Genomic DNA, 18,069 nt, shown 5'->3' on the forward strand with positions numbered 1-18,069 from the left:
AGCTTGCTGCAAGGATCGTGGAGCTACCAAAATGCAAGAGAGAGGAGGAAACTCAATCAAGCATCAAGGTAAGCTCAATACACCTGTAAGATAGGCATTGCGCATCGGCTATGTGAGAGGTAGCCATGGCTGCTCGGCTTGAAACACTTGATCAATAAGTGGTCCGTAGGTCTTGGGGCAGAGCTTCATAGCTCCCCTTCAGCATGGTTGGTAAAACATGCATGGTCTTAACTCCCCCCTTCAACTAGGCTTGATACTTCAATTTTCTTTCTTTCTACCTAGCATAAGTGACTGATTCTTCATAGGATGTGGGAAACTTTCCCTTCACCTTCTCCCTTAGTAGAGGGTAGAGTGTGGCTGGAAAATAATCTTTCTTAAGACAATCAAGTACTCTCTCTCCATCGGCTAAGGAGGCTATCCATTTATCCCACAATTTTATAAATATACATTCATATGCTTGGTACTCCCGTGATAAGGTTTGGCAAAGATCTAGGAGTTGTCTCTAAAAATCTTTAGGAGGCTCTGTATCTTGGTACTCATGCAAGAATGTGGTCTTGAGATCCTCCCAGTTACCCCTTGTAGCCTTCATGAGAGCTTGATACCAACCTCGAGCATTACCCTTTAGAACTAAAGATAAGGCCCATACTTTGGTTACTTCATCATCCTAGCCTGTGATTAGGAAGGTCATTTCTAAGTCATCTAGAAAGTCTAGAGCTTTCTTTCCTTTGTGCCCAAAAAAGCTTGGAAAATCCATGATAGGAAGATGTTGATGTAGCTCAATACAAAACAAAGATGAACATGTCTAGACCCAAGTCATATATTATTAAGGGTAGAATAAATGGATTCACTGATGCATTAATCTTAGCAAGACGACAAGGGCCCATAAGTCTCTTATGATATTTTGGAACTTGAGCTTTGTGCTAACTATTATATGCACGGTTTGCCTAGCAAGAGGACAGATGGGCCATACAAATCCCTATGGTTCATGGGATACACTTAGAATAGAATGAATATGTGCACATTAAAGGAGATGTTATAATCCAAAACAGGGAATAATATGGGGTCAGGGGGGACAAAAAGATCTCTCTCAACCTCTTAGCTCCAAAATGGGAAACCAACCTTTGCTGAAAATGTATCTTCCTACTAATTCACACATCAACCCTAATGTTTTGAACCGAATGAAAGTTATAGAAAATAGGATTATTCATTTATGCATTAACTACAAATTTCCACTACAAACTTTCATGAAGCGTGTTGTTCAAGATCTGGCCTCTTAGATCCCACCATTCAAGAGATACGAAGGATTTGCTTACTAGTGATTAGCCTAGCTTTGGTGTGACCATCATCAACCTTGTAAAGTTCATAGACTTCGATAGCTACCTTCTCAATTACTTTGAGCCTTCTTGCTAGTAGTAATTGAGATGCATCACCATATGTAGCCTCTTGCCAATACTGCACACCATTGATGTGTAACTCCCCCTCCAAAAACTTGTTAATCCTCGAATTTGAAAGAGCTTTCACCACTTGAAGACGAGGCTCCTTAGTAAGAAGTGTCTTTACACTAGACACAAAGCACTTAACAAAATGCCTTAACCTAGAGACTTTATGAGAGCAAGATTTCTCTTGAAGTAAAGAAGGGTGTGTGTAATTAACTTGCTTGACCCGCATATGTGTTGTTTGCCGATAAAGATTATTCTTCCCTTGAGCTTCTTTTGGAGACCATGGTGGTACTCTTGAGCAATGAATCCCTTGAATAGGGTTTGATGAAGATTCCTCCTTATTGATCCCTTGATAAACACTCGTTGAAGAAGAGGACAACTCCTTAGATGTTTCTTCCTTCATAGAAATTGTAGAGTGTAGCTTAAGAAGTCCTCATTGGGGGAACCAAAATGAGAGTTGAAAAGACGAATGGGTTGTTTTTTATTCACCCAGCTTCCAATCTCACTAAGAGAGCTAAATAAGGGCACCACCTAGCCAAAAGGAGGATGGGATATGACATCCATTTCCACAACTTCAGAAGAGAGAATTTGTAGCCTATCTTAAGAGAAATGAAGATGATAGAAGGTTAAGAGAGGTGATGGCTCCTAATTTCTCCCATGAACATATATATAATATGAGAGAATAAGGATTCCCCACAAATAGAGCATATGGAAAGTCTTAATAAGTTTAAGTATGAATGTAGAGGGAGAATTATAAGAGACACCATATGATCTAAACATTATATTAGAATATGAGAGAGAGGGAGAGAGATGAGAAGAGAGGGAGACAAGAGGAGAAGAGGTAGAGGAAGCTTGCCATTATATATTCATGAAATGTTACATAAAAAAAAGATACTCACTCATAGCTTACCTCAAAGAGATGGACTAGCATGAGGGTGTTACATAATGTGTTCTTAGTGGCTCCCCTTTGGGCTTGGTGATTTAGAGTGCTCTCATGTGCTTGTGATTATTTTTCTTTACATCTCCATGGGCACCTTATATAGCCTCCATGAGGGACTAGATTTAATCTTCTTGATTAACATAATCCTAGATTATGTATGGCATCTTTGATAATATAGAGAATAGTGGATGGGACAAGTCCCCACCTTGGTCATCATGCAAGAAGCCAAAAGGGTGGTGCTAGACAAGCTAGAGAAAGGGAGCTAGATTACAAGAGGTAGATGCCCAAAGCACATTATTATAATATACTTACAATAAGTATAAAATAGAAAATTCATGTGATAAGGGTGAAAGAGAGAAGAAAAGTTCATGTAGTTAGCAGCCTGTGCCTTTGTAACTTCAAATCGGTAAGAATCTGAAAAAAGTTTCTTCTGCAACTTTGTAGACTAGGTTGAAACTGGCCCGACAATGCGAGGATTTTCTTGAAATTTTACTTTCCTTGGGATTTATTAAAATTATTAAAAAATAATTTCAAATGCTAATTTGACTTTAATTTCTTAAATACATATAAGCATGTGATAGAGGGGGTCCATGCTTGTAAGCTTTTGTGTAAGATCCAAATGACACCATGATGTGGACATTGACTTGTATACAAGGGTGAGGTGTCCTCTAATGATAGCGATAGATCTCAAATATTGGTGATGCAGGTGGAATCCAAGTGTAGTTGGAGTTTAGTCCTTTGCAGAAATCTATGCACTTACTCAATCCCTAGGTGTAATCCATTTCCACCTTCACTAAGATAACCCCTCCCTTTTACCCTTTACATTGACATCCTTCCTAAGAACTTATTTTTTCACTTCCTAGAGATATCATAACCAAGAAGCAATGTAGCATATCTAGTGCTTGAAGAGTAAACCCAAAGTGATAAGATGTAGGGTTTGTAAAAATTACACGGCATAGCGAACATAATCTGAGAAAGAGATAGAGATAGAGAGTACACAATAGATAAGAGGAGAATTAGAAAATTTCTTTAGCTCCAAACAACTGATACAGAGTTGGCTCTATCCACCCATGCGTTTCCATAGTGAAGCTTAGATGGCGATCTAGACAGAAGATAGATGAAGAGCTTAAGGCTAGCTGGAATAACTCTGACTGGGTGAAAGATAGATGATCGATGACTGTGAAGGGGTTTAGGTTTTATATCCCATGAAGGCGGTTAGGTCGGCATGACCGACCTACCATATGAGCCTCCACTAGTCGACCAGGAAATATTCCCTTTACCATTGAGCTAGGGGGTCACTGGTAGCAGCCTCCCTGGGACCGCCAGCCAAGGGCTGCTTTCGCGGCCCTTGGAACCCAAAATAGGGGCCCCTTTTAACTCCCTTACCCAGCAACTCGATGCAATGTGCCTCGAGTTGCTACCAACTTAACTACTTAGTCCAACTCAAAGATTAGACCCACAATGGTCACCTTTTTGACATCCAGTCACATAGACCTCATAATGGGGGCCTTACAACTTTGAGCACCATGGATCATTGGTGGTACCTTATGAGGGTAGGGCATTGAGCATATCTAACACCCCCCTCAATGTCCACTTATAGGTGAACTATATCCTCAGCCAAATGCCGATTCTCTGAAGATGAACTTGAAGCAGATCCTTCATAAGTGCTTTGGTGAAGATATCCGCTCCATTCTCCTCTATTGGACAGTAGACCAGTTCCACTATCCCATCCTCCATATGCACATAGTGATATTGGATCTTTGTATGTTTGGTGCATGCATAAAACACTAGATTTTTGGCAACGGCGATGTAACTCTGATTGTCACATCTCAGCACAGTTGGTTCTTCATCCTACACTCCCATATGCCATAGGATAATTCTTAACCATACTACTTCACATGCAGCAAAACAAGCTTCATTGTATCTACTTTGGTAGTAGAAGACAATGCCACTATTAGATGCTTCTTACTAATCGAAGAGAAAATTCATGAACCCAAAGAGAAACAATAACTAGAAACTGACTTCTTGGAATTACTGTCTCCTACCCAATTTGAGTCACAATTCCCCACAAGAGAGGTTCCGGAACTGTATGTGATATCATAGTCAAGAGTTTCCTTCAAGTATCTGAGCACGCGCATCCCAGCCTTCCAATGACTCTCATGAGGTTTGTTTGAGAACCTGCTCAAAACACCAATAGCAAAAGTGATATATGGTTTGGTATTACACAAGTACATCAGATTGCCGACCATCCTCCTGTACCTCCCAATGTCTGTCATTGCTGATGTATCCTCAACGGATAACTTTGCATTCACCTCCATAGGTGTAGCTATCTCCTTGCACTTGGTCATGCCAAATGCCTTCAAGATCTCCCATGCATACTTCTTCTAAGAGATGAAGATCTTTCCTGGCTCTTGCCAGACTTCAATTCCCAAACAACAGTGTAGCAAGCCCAAGCCTATCATTTCAAACTTAGAACTCAAAGCCTTTTGAGTTTGGTTGATCATATCTTCATAGTCATCTGTAATAAGAAGGTCATCCACATATGGGACAATCACTACAGACTTTTCACCATCCCTGTAAACATACAAGTTATCATCTGAGGTACATCTTTTCAAGTTTAAGCTTAAAAAGAACTTATCTATCTGCTGGTACCATGCTCTGGGGGCTTGTTTCAGCCCATACGATGCCTTCTTCAGCTTACACACTTTGTTCTCAGAATGAGAGGCCTCAAACCCTGGTGACTGAGCCACATACACCTCCTCCTCGAGATCACCATTTAAGAATGCTTACCTAACATCCATTTGGTAAGCTGGCCATTGCAAGTACTGTGCAAATAGTGGTCATTCTGGCAGTTGGGGCAAATGACTCTTGAAAATCAAACCCTTCAACTTGTGAAAATCCTTGTGCAACCAGTCTAGCTTTATACTTTTCTAAGGTACCATCAGTCTTATACTTTACATTCCAGAGCCACTTGGTGCCAATAACCTTTCACTTTGCTGGCCAATCCACTAGCTCCCAAGTGTCATTCTTCATTATGTTGTCATACTCGGCTTGCATAGCTACCTTCCATGCTGGATTTGCAAGTGCTTCTTCTAAGTCATATGGCTCCTTTACTTCTCTCATAATCTCAGCCATCAAGGCTATATTGACTATGTGAGCAGAAGCCCTCCTTTTCTCCTCTATTCTTTGAGACCTCCTTGGTCCATCTGCCTTCTCATCAATAGATGTGGACATAGGATTATTGTGGTTATAGAGCTGCTTCACCCAACGCGGCAATGGTTTTTCTGGTGGGGTGATGTCAAGTTGGTGAACTTTTTCCTCATCATCTGAAGATGATGCTTCCTCCTCCTTAAGGATAGGGACAGTTGTCGGGCAGGTTCATAGTGGACTACTTCTTCGCTTGATGATAAAGCGGAAGAACTTGCCTTCTCCTCCTCCACTGAATGTAGCTTCTCCTTGAATACCACATCACGGCTCGCGATAACCTTCTTTGCCTCTTGGTCATATAATTTGTAAGCCTTCTGCTCATCACTATAACCCAAGAAGATACATTTTCTACTTTTTGGATATAACTTGTTTCTCTTCTCATCTGAAATATGTGCATAACATTCACATCCAAAAATTCTAAAGTATGAGACAAATGATTTCTTACCAGTGTAAGCCTCATGAGGTGTTTTTTCCTTCAGAGCCTTTGTGTAGCTCCGATTTAAAATGTAGACTACAGTATTAATAGCTTCAGCCCAAAAATGGTTAGGCAATCCCTTGCCCTTTAGCATGCATCTTGCCATCTCCACAATGGTGCGATTCCTGCGTTCCACAACACCATTCTGCTGAGGTGTGTGAGGCGTCATCAATTGACGCTTGATCCCTTTGCTCTTGCAAAAGTCTTTAAACTCCTTTGAGTTAAACTCACCACCACCATCTGTTCTAAATTTCTTCACACTTTTCCATGTTTCATTCTCAACAAGTGTTAGCCATTCTTTAAACTTACCAAAAACTTGAGCCTTATCATGTAGGAAGGACACCCACATCTTCCTACTGTAGTCATCGACTATCAACATAAAATAAGAAGATCCCCCCAAGGCCCGTGTAGGCATCTTTCCGCACAAGTCAGCATGTACCAACTCTAGAGAAGCATGTGCTTTATTCTTGCTTTCTTATGGAAATGCCTTTCTCTGTTACTTGCCCATCATACAAGCTTCACATGGTTCCTTCAATTCAGTCAGTACAGGTAGGTGAGCAACCATACCTTGCTTGTGCATCTCCTTCAACACTGCAAATCCAATGTGTCCAAACCTTTCATGCCAAAGCTTACTTGTGCCCACTCCAACGGTGGCTGTATGAGCACTTAGCTCATATAGGTTGTTCTTCTTTCTCCTTTGCCAACAACTTTGCCATCACTGTTAAGAATTTCTGCACGTGTCTTCTTGAACCTCACTTCATGACCAAGATCAGTTATGGCAACAACTGATAACAGATTTCTCCTAATTTCGAGAATATACAACACATTTGAAAGCTTTTTGATATCACCATTTGCAACAACAAATGAAATAGTACCTGTGCCCACAGTAGAGCATTTTGCATCATTTCTAAACATCGCAGTGATGGATTCTTGTAGAGGCTGCATAGAACTATATAGACCTTTCTTATTGGTCATGTGATGGGAGGCCCCACTATCCAACACCCATGAGTCAGTGGTAGATTCTTCTTACACCGAGGAGCACACCTCCTCAATGGTCTCCATGAATAACTCCAACTCTACTTCAGTCGTATCGGCTGTCTCTTTCCCTTTACTTTTAAGGGTACCATTCTTTTCATCTACCTTCTTGACATGACAATGTGCAATTGCATGTCCTTTCTTCTTGCAGTAGAAGCACTCTCCTTGAAACTTCTTCTTGCCGCCATTCTTCTTTTTGTCACCATCATTTTTGGTGGAGGAACCACCTTTGCCTTTTGCATTGGTAGAGAATGCAGCATCTCCATTGTTGCTTCCTTCTCGGCCAGCAATAATGCACAAAACTCCTCAAAACTCAAAGCTTGAGGTCTCACCTGAGTATTAAGGGTAGTTACTAGTCCATCAAACCTTTATGGACAAATCTGAAGACACCTCCAACCTAGCTCCTTTCCACAATAATGAAAATCCTTATTTGCATTTGATAATTTTCCATGATTCATTTGGGGCTGCTGCCAAGTGCCTTTTCCTCTAGATGAGTAAACCCCTCTTCCATGAGCATTTGAGGGACCTCTATTTGCTTGAGGCTGCCTATTTTTCCATCCAGTACCTTGCTGTCCACAAGTTGCATATGCATTTCCAGCACCTCTTCCTCTAAAGTTTGATATTCCTCTTTCACCTCTACCCCTTTGATTTGAGTAGAAGACATTGTCCCTGTTGTTTTTAGACTCACTAGAGCTTGTATTGAGTCCAAGTTTCACTTCTTTATGCAACAGAAGTGCCACAAGCTCATCAAAGTTAGGGTACTCCTAACGTACTGATATGGAAGTGTCAAACTACTTATACTCCTCTCCAAGACCATGGAGGGTAGTGGCCACCAAACCATCATCCTCAACTTCAGCTCCAATTGAGCCTAGTTATTTTGCAATGGTTCTAATCTCACTCACATAGTCTTCAATAGACCTTCCATTCCTAGATATGTGGCTGAATTTTTTCTTCAATTGTGTCTTTCTTGCATGAGTGACATGCTCAAAATTCTTCATCAATAAGTCCCAAGTGGCTTTTGGTGAAGTACAATTTGCAAGTTGCATAGCTTTTGTGTTTGACACATGTAAGGATAGCCAATGCAAGACCTTGCTAGCCTTTTCCAACCATGTCCTATGTGCCTTTAATTGATCCTATGTTGGAGGTTTATCCTCCAATAGCTTGGGCTCATCTTCAAGACCTATTACTAGGTCCCAATAACCTCTTCCAATTAAGAAATTTGACATCTTGAACTTCCATAAAACAAAGTTATTGTAGTCCAGCTTCTCACATACTATGTGGGTGATAGTATCCTTCTCTTCTATGTTTGCCATTTCAAATTCTTTAGCTTTACAAAACAAGATTTGATGTAGAAAGTCAATTTCCCAAAATGCTAGCAAGAAATGTACTCCAATGACCTATAGTGTAACCAATGTTTTTTTACTAAAAATTTGTAGAAATAAATACTATTGCATTCTCAGCCAATATATGTCTTTTGTTCCCATTCAACCACAGTTACAATGCCTCTAATAAATTGCATTCCGATCTAATGTGATGACTGCAAGTTTTGGAAAAGAAGATATTGCCTCTCTTTTTGCAGCTTGCAAGGAGAACACTGCCCCATACACAAACTTGAGGTAAGAAATACACTTGATTTTTTCTTTATCCACACTTTTATTGAAATAACTACCAATTTAAAAAATCACATGTGATTTTACAATATCCGTTGACATGAATTCACATTGGAAATAATTACCGAGTTAAAAAATCACATATAAGTTTATAATATCCATTGGCAACTTAGCACTAGCAAAACCCGTTCAAGCAAAGTGGGATCCTTAATTTGCTCATAATAATCCTCTACAATTTATGTATACTTCATGCATTTGTGGTATAGAAAGGGCTATCAACAACAATATCTAAGAATATTTTAAGGTACTTCCTTCCATAGGTCTGAAACTTTCTTATTATGTTACATATAAACATATACATGTAAAAGAGAAGAATCTAAAAATATAGCCTTTGATGATAATTGAGTTAATTTAAAAATAATTTTTAAATCTCCCATATTTCATATTCTCAAATTTTGTGTAGCTTGTTGCTTTCATAAAGAAAAGTAGAAAATATATCTAAAAATAGACTACATAAAGCAAATAGCAACACTTTCCATGAAGATAAAAATTTGAATTTCATTTATTCAAATGTATTAATGTTATTGAAGATCAATAGTCTAACAAAAATATATTTATTTACTTTATTAACAAAATTGAAAATATTTATATTCTTAGATTTTTTTGATATATATATTCTAATCTCTCTACTAAAATGGCCTAAATAATTGGGACCTTGGAAGATGCCATTGGGATATAAAAGCAAATGACCTCACTACAAGTGGAGAGATTTAAGTTTTTGAGGACGTGTATTCATAGGGATAACTTGATGTACATTGAAAGAATCAATTTATCTATGCTAATCATAAATAATTTTATGACACAAATATAGATTCTTCGAAAGAAAAACTAAATTAGAATACTAAATATACCATAATTTGAATATGTCAATTTCAATTCTATAAGAGACATAAAAAACAAATCATAACAGGTTTTTACACTGCTCTTAGTAGCTAGAATATATATAGAATTACTTTATTGTACGTTGTATGTGATTGTGATTGTGACAGTTTTTCGCCAATATGATCAACATTTTCTTGCAAGGAGCCTAGATGAAGCATACCTTGATATTACCCAGCAATGCTGTACTCGGAATGTTATGTCAGTGGAGGTGACTAGTATTCTCTTATGCACCCTACTGTTACTTTGTGGACTTCAGATTGGTGGTCAATAATAGCAATACTTACTGATGGGCCCTTCAAGGAAGAATGATTTAAAGTCATTATCTCTAGGATGACAATGTCAAGATTGTGGGAGATAAGGAAGGAGTCTCACTTGTAGCTTTCTTGCTTGCACAATGGGGGAATACACACAAGGGTGGAGGCTGAAAACAGTTTTCCTCTTCTTAGTTGTGTAAGCCAAAAAAACTCTCTTACAAAGAAATAGAAGAACCCTATATATGGGTCTCAAACCAAACTCAACTAACTAAGGTGGCATACTAACTGAGCCACGAACTAGAATAGATAAGGATAGCTATCATGTAGCTATTATTCATGGGCGGTGTACCAACCGCGTCTGCAACTGACAAGTCGGTGACATAAATGCACAACGGTCACCCTGGCGTATCACGAGTGGAGCTCGATATCTCAACACTCCCCCTCGAGCTCAATCCCAATTCCTGCACACCAAGCAGGTCTCTGAACTTGCGCAGCTTCTCTGCGCCCAATGCCTTCGTGAATATGTCAGCAACCTGATCCTCTGTGCTGACATAAACTAGATCAATAAGACCTAGTAAAACCCTCTCTCGCACATAGTGATAATGCACCTCAATGTGCTTTGTTCTAGCATGATAGACTGGGTTATTTGCCAAGTGTATACTGCTCATGTTGTCACAATAAATGACAACTGGCCCATCTGTAGACTGATGCATATCATAAAGTAGCTTATGCAACCAAGCTACCTCACATGCAGCCATTGCTGCACCCCTGTACTCAGCCTCTGTGCTCGACAAGGCAACTGTAGGCTGTTTCTTGCTGCTCCAAGTGACTGCAGCACTCCCAAAAGAGAACACATATCCACTGGTAGATCGTCTATCAGAAATGCTACCAGCCCAATCAGCATCAGTGTATCCATGCAACTGTATCTGAACCCCAGTCTCATAAAATAGTCCATACTGCAATGTGGACTTCACATACCTGAGTATGCGTCTAGCCGCATCCAAATGTGGTTTCCTTGGAGCCTGCATAAACTGACTTACCAATCCAACAGCATAGCTCAAATCTGGCCTGGTAATAGTCATATAAATCAAACTTCCTACTATGCGTCTGTACATAGTAGGGTCTTCTAGAAGCTCACCTGCATCTGTGCTCAGCTTCACATTCTGCTCCAAAGGAACTGAAATAGGCTTACAGCCTGTCATCCCATATTTGGACAGCATGTCCAATCCATACTGCCTCTGCAAGAGCTGTATCCCACTTGGTGATCTAATCACCTCAATGCCCAAGAAATAACGCAGCTCTCCCAAATCCTTCATCTCAAACTTCTGCTTCAATAGCATTTTCACATGAAGGATATCTTCATCACTGTCACCTGTCATAATCAAATCATCAACATAAATGACAAGTAGCATAATACCTTTCTCTGTTTTTCTCACATAAAGTGAGAAATCTGCTTTGGAAATCTGAAAGCCAATAGTGACAAGATACTGTCCTATCTTGTCAGACCATGCTCTAGGTGCTTGCTTCTTCAACCTGCAAACAAACTCAGGATGAACAGCATGCACATAACCTGGTGGCTGCTCCATATAGACCTCTTCTTGCAAATCACCATGCAAGAAGGCATTCTTTACATCCATCTGATGTAAAGACCATCCCTTTGATGCAGCCATAGCAATGACTGCTCTTACGGTTGCCATCCTTGCAACCGGACTGAATGTTTCTTCATAGTCAATGCCATATGTTTGTGCATACCCCTTGACTACTAATCTTGCCTTGTATCTGTTCACAGAACCATCTGCATTGTGCTTCACCTTATAAACCCACTTACAGCCAATTGCATTCTTACCTTTAGGCAAAGGTACCAATTCCCATGTAGCGTTTGCTTCCAAGGCATCCATTTCTTCATCCATGGCTTTCTCCCATTTTTCTTTTCCCATGGCTTGCTCAAAAGAAGTGGGTTCTGGTTCCTGTATCACCTTGACCATATATGCATAGTGAATGGCTGTAAATCCATCATATTTCAGCCTATTCACAGGATACCTAACTCTGGTAGACCTGCGCAAAGTGGGTTCACTCCCAGGTGCTCTCAAAACATCCCTAGTCTTCCTTACTCCAGGTGTAACAATAGAGGGAATACCCAACTCATCATCAATGCTCTGTTCTGAGCCACTGGATTCACCATCCACATAAGAGTGACCTGCATTCACATCAAACATGGGCTGATCAACCTTCTCTTTTCCTTTTCGTGATACCTGCATACCACTATCTGCATTACTTTGAGAAGATTCTCCTGATCTCAATCTGCCTGTCCATGGCGAAGAATGTGAACCACTGCTAGAGGACGCTCCAGGTCCACTAATATTTTGTGACTGCTGCTGTGAATTCTGTGCAGCATTACCATTTTGTGCATCTACATCATCAATCACATTTACTGGTTTATACCAGCTACTCATCTCATCAAAAACAACATCTTTGCTCACTGTAAACTTACGAGTAGAAGGGTTATAGCATCTATACCCTTTTTGCTGCAGAGAGTAACCAATAAAGATGCACTTCTCAGCTTTTGGATCCAACTTGGATCTCAGCTCATCTGGCACATGTACATAGGCAATGCAACCAAAAATTTTCAAATGAGAAATATCTGGTTTCCTACCAGTATACCTCTCCTCTAGAGTCATTCCATGTATTGCTGCAGTGGGAGTCCTGTTCATTATGTAGACTGCTGTAGCAACTGCTTCAGCCCAATAAAAATCTGGCAAGTCTTTTTCATTGAGCATGGCACGAGATACCTCTCCAATATGCCTGTTTTTTCTTTCTGCAATTCCATTTTGTTGTGGGGTATGACTGCATGAATATTGCTGCTTTATGCCATGCTCCTGCAGGAACCTTGCAAACTCATTTGAGAGGTACTCTCCCCCTCCATCTGACCTTAGGCATTTTATCTGCACGCCTGTTTCTTTTTCAACCATCGCTTTAAGAGTTTTGAAATGCCCAAAAACTTCACTTTTCTTTTTCATAAAATACACCCAAACTTTTCTGCTATAGTCATCAATAAAACTGACAAAATAATGACAGCCTCCAAGAGATGCAGCTTTAGTAGTCCACACATCAGAGTGGATTAATTCCAATGGCTTCTCACTCTCTTGAACATGTCTAGGAAATGGTTTCCTTGCCTGTTTTCCAAACTGACAGGCTTCACATACCTTATGCATTTCTGCAACCTTGAATTTGGGCAATCCTGCAACAATATTTTGGGCCTGCATTGATTTAAGTCGCTGTACATTAACATGACCAATGCGTTTATGCCAGATATCAATATCTGCAACTACACCGGTCCCATGTGCAAACATTGCTGCACTCAATTCAGACATGTCTGCATCCAATGTAAACATTCTGCCCTTCTTCTTTCCTTTTGCTATCAAGCGACCTTTATTTTTCATATCCTCAACAAAGCATCCATGAGGATTAAATCTGACCTGCAAGCCCTGTTCAACCATTTGACCAACAGAAACCAGATTCTTGGTGATATTGGGGACATGAAATACATCGGACAGGTATTTCTTTTTCCCATCCTGCATAGACAAGGGAATTTTTCCAATCTGCACAATAGGATGTGCAGTATCATCACCAGTCTCCACAAATCCTGGTTTTTCCATTTTCCTTGCATCCTCCATCCATTCTGCATGACCTGTCATGTGGTTTGATGCACCTGAGTCAACATACCATACATCATTGCTTTCTTCTGCACTTGTCACAGAATTGTTCATGTGCTGCACCATGAACAAATGCTCATTTCTGTCATCACCCTGTCTACTAGAAGATGCATAATTCCCTTATTGCAGTTTTCCATTCATGATGTCATTCTGCTTTTTATAGCAGTCTTTAGCCATATGACCCATTTTACCACAGTAGTAGCATTCAACATTACTGTTTGCATTTTGACCTCTTTGCCATCCACCACGACCTCTTTGGCTCCCCCTGCCTCTAGAGTTACCACGTCCTCCTCCATAGGACTGGTTTTCTTGAGTTTGCTGCATATTCTGATTTCTACCACGACCTCCAAATCGGCCTCCTCTACCTCTGCCTCTACCTCTTCCAGCATTTGAGTAGAAGACAGCTTCTTTTGAAGTTCCTCCTGAAGAAGATGCACCACCATTTCTCTGCTCCTCAGAAATTAGAAGAGCAATCAGCTCCTCAAAATCAGGAAATCTTTCACGGACGGAAATGGATGTCTGAAACTGCGCATAATCCTTTCCTAGACCATTCAAGGTCACAGAAACTAAATCATCATCTTCCACTGGCGACCCAATGGAAGCAAGTGCATCTGCAATCTTCTTCACCTTCATGTGGTAGTCATTGATGCTCATATTTTCTCTTTGCACATTGTGCAACTCTTGCTTGAGCTGCATTTTCCTGGCTTGCGTATTTGTGCTATACATCTTTGACAGAGTATCCCATGCCTCCTTTGGCATACTTGCATCCTGAATATGCACAATCATAGAGTCTGAAATGCTGATAGACAGCCAGTACATAACTTTCCTGGCTCTCTCATGCCATGCTTTGAATGCCTGCATTTGTTGTTGATTGGGAACATCAGGAAGAACTGGTTCTTCTTCATTTCCTGCAACAAATTCCCAATATCCTTTTCCCATAAGGAAATTCGTCATTCTAAACTTCCATGCCTGGAAGTTGTTCTTGTCAAGCTTTTCAGTGACAATCTGTGAAAGAGAATCAGACGCCATTACAGAATACTGCAAGAAATTCTGTCACTGCAAAAAACACAGCTTCACCCTCACAAGGGCAAATCTGAAAAACTGGCGAAAGTGGTATTTGACCACACAGTCACTTCCTAGTGACGATTTTGCATAAACAGGAACCAAGGATGATTCTGAAACTCCCAATGTCTCTGCGCACAAGCATACGATGCAATTTCTACAGTAACTTTTCACCGACCTGTAGAACAGTGGCTGCACAGCATAAAACTGAGCCTTTTCCTGAGTGCGTGCAGAAAACTTCCGTCTGCAAAATAGGCCCCGAAATGGCCTCAAATAAAAAAAACAAGGTCGCCGAGGGCTAAAGCCCCCTCCCGCAGCATATACTGCCCTCTTGCTTCACCGCGAAGGGCGTCTCAACCTGAGACAATGCACTCCTGCAATTTCCGGCTGTGCTACCTGCAGAGATCTGCTCCCAAAACAGAAAATGAAAGCAACACTGCTCCTCTTACCAGAACACCGCGAGCTTGGCTTGCTTTCTTGAGCTCCTTACCACGAACAAGGCTCTGATACCATGTCAAGATTGTGGGAGAGAAGGAAGGAGTCTCACTTGTAGCTTTCTTGCTTGCACAATGGGGGAATACACACAAGGGTGGAGGCTGAAAACAGTTTTCCTCTTCTTAGTTGTGTAAGCCAAAAAAACTCTCTTACAAAGAAATAGAAGAACCCTATATATGGGTCTCAAACCAAACTCAACTAACTAAGGTTGCATACTAACTGAGCCACGAACTAGAATAGATAAGGATAGCTATCATGTAGCTATTATTCATGGGCGGTGTACCAACCGCGTCTGCAACTGACAAGTCGGTGACATAAATGCACAACGGTCACCCTGGCGTATCACGAGTGGAGCTCGATATCTCAACTTCGATAACATACCCCAACATCAAGGGAGAACCATCTAATGTCATCAACCCCTTGAGAATGCACGAAGTGAGAACCATTTAAGGCAGATGACCCCTTTTAAAGTGCCTCCTTGTAGCAAGCCTAGTGGTGGCATAGCAATTCTCCAAAATTGCTATGTTACATGTGTAGGGAGTAATATAGAATAAGAGCTAAGAGCATAAGTTGACGAATTAAAAGCCTAGAGATTGGTATGGAAAATTTAAAACTAGTACATTATAATCAAATATATAAAGAGTAAGACAATTTGAATGATTACAAAGAAGATGAACTTGAAAAATAGTAAGAAGGGAATATGAGCATAGAATTAAATGGTGAATGCAAGTTAAGAAATATTTAGCAATTTAGAATAAATTGAAACTAAAATTAGTACATACCAAGGTAGTCAAAGTCAAAGTATATTATTTGAAAATATCCAAGATAAATCTTTATAAGTATTCATTTTTAATAATTCACACATACTCAATAAAGAGTAGTGGTGAATTGAACACACGATAAGATCCAGAATGAAATATAACAGGTTCTATGAATCATGCAAATAGTTATGCTAAAGTCTATAAAGTCTTATCTGGCTACAAAATACATACTCAACACAATCTATTCGCATAAGAATGTCATCAGATGGATAAAATAAAAGGTAGTCCATACATACTAAGCCAGCATAATTTAAAATATAGCTTCTTATTAGTTTTTTAAAAATTAGTTAATATAGGCTCCTCAAAAAATTTTAAAATGAAAAATAAGTGGTCTACAAAATCATAGTAGTTGAAACGTATACTAATTGTCTACCTTTCCCTAAACAAAATATAAGGAGTATCTGAAATTAAGATAGGCAAAATACAAGAAGTATATAATGAGGAGATGATCACTAATAGTAATTCATTACACACACACACACACACACACACACACACACACAATATAGTTATCTTAGAAAGATAATATATGGAGACTTACTACTATTATTTTATAATGAATTTTAATATTTGATATTATGTCATTCTTAGATCATAGTTTACCAAGTAAAAAATCAATCACATTGTATACTCATATACTAGGAAGAACCCTAACATAATATGAGAATTTTGATCGACTTTGACAGTTATAATGAAGGCCTTATTTTGAGTGTGGATATATTTCCTATCAAAAATTGGATTTCTAGTAAAAGTAAAAATCTCAAGTTCTTGGAATTCTCTAAAGACATATTCTACTCACATATATCTAAGAGTGAACATAATAATAATAATACAAGTGATAGAATGTAAGAGATGGGGATGCACGGGATACACGGGGGATTAAAATATAGGGGAAAATACCAGCTACACTAGCCAGGTATAAAAGGTGCGGGGACTTGATTTTTCATCATCAAATAAATATACAAGTCTTCTTTCTCCCTCACCTTGCTCTCCAAGCTTCTGTGTCTTCCTTCCCTATCTTCTAGTATTTCTCTCTCTATTTCTAGTCTTTCTCTCTCTCCTCATAATTGTCTTTCTCCCTCTTCTGCTCTTCTTCTTCTTCTTCTTCTCTGCAGTTTTCTCTCTCCTCTTTCTCTCTCCCAATTCCTAATTGGTGACGGAGATGCGCCAGCTGAGAGCCACCATGGACAACCTTGCTCTTCAATTTTTGCAATGGCTGCAGTTTCAAATGAATGGGCAAGTAGATCATGGGCAGTATGTTGAATATCATGAAGATCATGCGCACCTTGTAAATCATGACCAGCATGAAGCAAATCATGGACAACATGTTGAGGATCATGGGGATCATGTGCATCTTGCAGATCATGACCAGCAGGAAGATGATCCACCTGAAATTTATGAAGAGGACAATGAGGCATCTGAGGGACCCCTAGTTGGTGAAGAGCCATATGGGCCACTTTTGGCAGAATATGAGCATGCTGAATCTGACATTTTGGATGTCATGGATCCCTCTAATGATGATCTTGCTGAGGCTATGCATCACTTCATGCTCCATGAAGACTCATACCTTGTCAGGTGTAGAGCAGTTTACTCCATTTGATGTAGATGCCTATGATGAGGATGCATATGGAGCCATTGATGGCTATGAACCCATATATAATGGCTATGAGTTTGGGGATGCCTCTTCATACCCCTTTGATCCAGGTGGTTGACAATGCCTATTTGGGGCAGGAGTTTGGGGATGCCTCTTCATACCCCTTTGATCCAGGTGGTTGACAATGCCTATTTGATGACGATCCTTCCCCCTTGGACGATCATTATGGTGGATATCCCTTTGATCCAAGAGGGTGACGGATCACTATAAATGGGTATATATTGTAATTACTCCTTCCCAAACACATACCCATATCTCATACCATACGTATGATCCCATTACACACACTTCACCCATATGACTCAATGAATAACCCCTTGTAATCATGCAGCTGAGTAGTACTCAGGCCTGCCATCCCTACTCTGTCATAGTTGCCCATTTTGTTTTTGAGGAAAAAACCTTCGGGTGGGGATGGAATGTAA

At 39.9% G+C, this 18,069-nt stretch overlaps 1 pseudogene; it reads left to right on the forward strand.

The window, feature by feature from the left end:
• The first annotated feature begins 17,155 nt into the window (after positions 1-17,155).
• LOC148018819 (uncharacterized) overlaps positions 17,156-18,069 on the forward strand; it is a 69,266-nt pseudogene continuing 68,352 nt past the window's right edge.

Source organism: Lygodium microphyllum, chromosome 20, assembly GCF_053477565.2.
Source record: "Lygodium microphyllum isolate KBCC chromosome 20, Lygodium_microphyllum_v1.1.10, whole genome shotgun sequence".
NCBI classification, from domain to species: Eukaryota; Viridiplantae; Streptophyta; class Polypodiopsida; order Schizaeales; family Lygodiaceae; genus Lygodium; species Lygodium microphyllum.